Source organism: Arachis stenosperma, chromosome 1 (genome assembly GCF_014773155.1).
Source record: "Arachis stenosperma cultivar V10309 chromosome 1, arast.V10309.gnm1.PFL2, whole genome shotgun sequence".
Taxonomy (NCBI): domain Eukaryota; kingdom Viridiplantae; phylum Streptophyta; class Magnoliopsida; order Fabales; family Fabaceae; genus Arachis; species Arachis stenosperma.
This window is the reverse complement of record NC_080377.1, coordinates 121,869,261-121,874,333: the sequence shown is the minus strand read 5'-3', so window position 1 is coordinate 121,874,333 and position 5,073 is coordinate 121,869,261. Positions and strand designations below refer to the sequence as shown.

Here is a 5,073-nt window from a genome sequence, read left to right as displayed (position 1 = left end):
ACCATGGTTGCTAAGTCAGAGGGGTTCTGCTTAGAATTCTCTGTCTGTTGCTGAGAAGATGATGGAAAAGGCTTGCCATTGCTAAACCTGTTTCTTCCACCATTATTGTTGTTGAAACCTTGTTGAGGTCTCTGTTGATCCTTCCATGAGAAATTTGGATGATTTCTCCATGAAGAATTATAGGTGTTTCCATAGGGTTCTCCTAGGTAATTCACCTCTTCCATTGAAGGGTTCTCAGGATCATAAGCTTCTTCTTCAGATGAAGCATCCTTAGTACTGCTTGGTGCATTTTGCATTCCAGACAGACTTTGAGAAATCAAATTGACTTGTTGAGTCAATATTTTATTCTGAGCCAATATGGCATTCAGAGTATCAATCTCAAGAACTCCTTTCTTCTAATTTGTCCCATTGTTTACAGGATTCCTTTCAGAAGTGTACATGAATTGGTTATTTGCAACCATTTCAATTAGCTCTTGAACTTCTGCAGGCGTCTTCTTCAGATGAAGAGATCCTCCAGCAGAGCTATCCAAAGACATCTTGGATAGTTCAGAGAGACCATCATAGAAAATACCTATGATGCTCCATTCAGAAAGCATGTCAGAAGGACATTTTCTGATCAATTGTTTGTATCTTTCCCAAGCTTCATAGAGGGATTCTCCATCCTTCTGTCTGAAGGTTTGGACCTCCACTCTAAGCTTACTCAATTTTTGAGGTGGAAAGAACTTTGCCAAGAAGGCATTGACTAGCTTTTCCCATGAGTCCAGGCTTTCTTTAGGTTGTGAGTCCAACCATGTCCTAACTCTGTCTCTTACAGCAAAAGGGAATAGCATAAGTCTGTAGACCTCAGGGTCAACCCCATTAGTCTTGACAGTGTCACAGATTTGCAAGAATTCAGCTAAGAACTGATGAGGATCTTCCAATGAAAGTCCATGGAACTGCAATTCTGTTGCATTAGAGAAACTAATTGAGGCTTAAGCTCAAAGTTGTTTGCTCCAATGGCAGGGATAGAGATGCTTCTCCCATAGAAGTCGGGAGTAGGTGCAGTAAAGTCACCCAGCACCTTCCTTGCATTGTTGGCATTGTTGTTGTTTTCGGCTGCCATGTCTTCTTCTTTGAAGATTTCTGTTAGGTCCTCTACAGAGAGTTGTGCTTTAGCTTCTCTTAGCTTTCGCTTCAAGGTCCTTTCAGGTTCAGGGTCAGCTTCAACAAGAATGCCTTTGTCTTTGTTCCTGCTCATATGAAAGAGAAGAGAACAAGAAAATATGGAATCCTCTATGTCACAGTATAGAGATTCCTTGAGGTGTCAGAGGAAAAAAAAATTAGAAGGCAGAAGTAGAAAATTCGAACTTATCAAAGAAGATGGAGTTTGAATTTTGCATTAAGGAATAGTGTTAGTCCATAAATAGAAGGATGTGAGAAGAAGGGAAGTAATTTTCGAAAATTAAGTAAAAGATTTTGAAAACATTTTGAAAAACACTAATTGATTTTCGAAAACAAAAGTGGGAAAGAAGTAAAGTGATTTCTGAAAAAGATTTTGAAATTAGAAATAAAAAAATTTGATTGAAAACTATTTTGAAAAAGATGTGATAAAAAAGATTTGATTGAAAAGTTATGCTTTTAAAAAGATATGATTGAAAAGATATGATTTGAAAACAATTTTAAAAAGATTTGATTTTAAAAATTAATGACTTGCCTAACAAGAAAAGATATGATTCAAACATTAAACCTTTCTCAACAGAAAAGGCAACATACTTGAATTGTTCAATCAAATCATTAATTGTTAGCAAGTATCTTTGAAAAAGGAAAGAAATTGATTTTGAAAAAGATTTGATTGAAAAGATTTGATTTGAAAAAGATTTGATTTTGAAAAACTTAGAAAACTTGAAAAAAAATTGATTTGAAAACAAAATCTTCCCTCTTGTGCCATCCTGGCGTTAAACGCCCAGAATGGTGCACATTCTGGCGTTTAACGCCCAGCCAGGGTGTTTAAACGCCAGTCTGTCTTCTTCACTGGGCATTTTGAACGCCCAGCTTTTTCTGTATAATTCCTCTGCTGTATGTTCTGAATCTTCAATTCTCTGTATTTTTGACTTGAAAAGACATAAATTAAAAATATTTTTGGATTTTTAATAATGAGGAATAATCAAAATGCAACTAAATTCAAATAACAATGCATGCAAGACACCAAACTTAGCAGTTTGTATACTACTGATACTGACAAAATGAGAATGCATATGGAAAACAACAAAACACTCAAGTCAAGAGAATTCAAAGATCAGAGTAAGAAATAATCAAGAATTACTTGAAGATCCTTAAGACACATGAATGAATGCATGCAATTGACACCAAACTTAAGATGAGACACTAGACTCAAACAAGAAACATAAAATATTTTTGGTTTTTATGATTTTATAATTTTTTTTGGATTTTTCGAAAATTATATGGAAAAGAAAAACAAAGGTATCAAAATTCTTAATGAGAATTCCAGGAATCATGCAATGTTAGTCTAAAGCTTTAGTCTAAAGGAATTAGACATGGCTAGCCAAGCTTCAGCAGGACATTGCATTCAAGAGCTAAATTGATGAGAATCAATCAGCTTTGGTGATGATAAGAACATCACCTTGAAACACTAGAATTCATTCTTAAGAACTCTGAAGAAAAATACCTAATCTAAGCAACAAGATGAACCGTCAGTTGTTCATACACGAAACAATCCCCGACAACGGCGCCAAAAACTTGGTGTGCGAAATTGTGATCACTACTTTTCACAACTCAAATAATCCCTAGTAATGGCCCCAAAAACTTGGTGCTCAATACCATGGCATAAACACAACTTTGCACAACTAACCAGCAAGTGCACTGGGTCGTCCAAGTAATAAACCTTACGCGAGTAAGGGTCGATCCCACGGAGATTGTTGGTATGAAGCAAGCTATGGTCACCTTGTAAATCTTAGTCAGGCAGACTCAAATGGGTATAGTGATATACGAATAAAGCATAAAGATAAAGATAGAGGTACTTATGTAATTCATTGGTAGGAACTTCAGATAAGCGTATGAAGATGCCTTCCCTTCCGTCTCTCTGCTTTCCTACTGTCTTCATCCAATCCTTCTTACTCCTTTCCATGGCAAGTGATGAGCGGATAATTTATACACTTTTTGGCATTATTTTTAGTATGTTTTTGATATGATATAGTTAGTTTTTAGTATATTTTTATTAGTTTTTAGCTAAAATTCACTTTTCTGGACTTTACTATGAGTTTGTGTGTTTTTCTGTGTTTTCAGGTATTTTCTGGCTGAAATTGAGGGACCTGAGCAAAAATCTAATTCAGAGACTAAAAAGGACTGCAGATGCTGTTGGATTCTGACCTCCCTGCACTCGAAGTGGATTTTCTGGAGCTACAGAAGCCCAATTGGCGCGCTCTCAACGGCGTTGGAAAGTAGACATCCTGGGCTTTCCAGCAATATATGATAGTCCATACTTTGCCCAAGATTTGATGGCCCAAACCGGCGTTCAAAGTCACCCTCAGAATTCCCAGCGTTAAACGCCGGAACTGGCACCAAAATGGGAGTTAAACGCCCAAACTGGCATAAAAGCTGGCGTTTAACTCCAAGAAGAGTCTCTACACGAAAATGCTTCATTGCTCAGCCCAAGCACACACCAAGTGGGCCCGGAAGTGGATTTTTATGTCATTACTCATCTTTGTAATTCTTAAGCTACTAGTTCCCTATAAATAGGACCTTTTACTTTTGTATTTTCATCTTGGTTCTTCTGGTTCCCTCTCTGGGGGCCGAAACCAATGATCACACTATCACTTATGTATTTTCAATGGTGGAGTTTCTACACACCATAGATTAAGGTGTGGAGCTCTGCTGTACCTCGAGTATTAATGCAATTACTATTGTTCTTCTATTCAATTCCGCTTGTTCTTTGTCCAAGATATTCATTTGCACTCAAGAACATGATGAATGTGATGATTATGTGACGCTCATCATCATTCTCACTTATGAACAAAGTGACTGACAACCACTCTTGTTCTACAAGCAAACGAGGCTCTAATGTTTATCTCTTGGATTTCTTAACCGGAATCTTCGTGGTATAGGCGAGAATAGATGGCGGTATTCAAGAGAATCCGGAAGGTCTAAACCTTGTCTGTGGTATTCTGAGTAGGATTCAATGATTGAATGACTGTGATGTGCTTCAAACTCCTAGCAGGCGGGGCGTTAGTGACAGACGCAAAAGAATCGATGGATTCTATTCCGGCCTGACCGAGAACCGACAGCTGATTACCCCATGCTGTGACAGAGCATAGGCAAACGTTTTCACTGAGAGGATGGGAGGTAGCCATTGACAACGGTGAAACCCTACACAAGCTTGCCATGGAAAGGAATAAGAAGGATTGGATGAAGACAGTAGGAAAGCAGAGAGACGGAAGGGAAGGCATCTTCATGCGCTTATCTGAAGTTCCTACCAATGAATTACATAAGTATCTCTATCTTTACCTTTGTGTTATTTTCGTTCATCACCATATCCATTTAAGTCTGCCTGACTAAGATTTGCAAGATGACCATAGCTTGCTTCATACTAACAATCTCCGTGGGATCGACCCTTACTCGCGTAAGGTATTACTTGGACGACCCAGTGCACTTGCTGGTTAGTTGTGCGAAGTTGTGTAATGCCATGGTATTGAACACCAAGTTTTTGGGGTTCATGACCGGGGATTATGAGAGTTGTGAAAAGTATTGTTCACAATTTCGCGCACCAGCAAGCTTATGCAAGGGTTTCACCGTTGTCAGTGGCTACCTCCCATCCTCTTAGTGGAAATGTTCAACGCACCCTGTCACGGCACGGCTATCCATCTGTCGGTTCTCGATCAGGCCGGAATAGAATCCATTGATTCTTTTGCGTCTGTCACTAACGCCCCGCCCTCAGGAGTTTGAAGCACGTCACAGTCATTCAATCATTGAATCCTACTCAGAATACCACAGACAAGGTTAGACCTTCCGGATTCTCTTGAATGCCGCCATCAGTTCTTGCCTATACCACGAAGACTCTGATCTCACGGAATGGCTGGC

At 38.8% G+C, this 5,073-nt stretch overlaps 1 non-coding gene across 1 annotated transcript; it reads left to right on the top strand.

The window, feature by feature from the left end:
* The first annotated feature begins 590 nt into the window (after nt 1-590).
* Nucleotides 591-698, top strand: LOC130955091 (small nucleolar RNA R71). The gene has a single exon (XR_009076586.1). It is a non-coding gene; the product is annotated as a small nucleolar RNA R71 (small nucleolar RNA).
* The last annotated feature ends 4,375 nt before the right edge of the window (nt 699-5,073 follow it).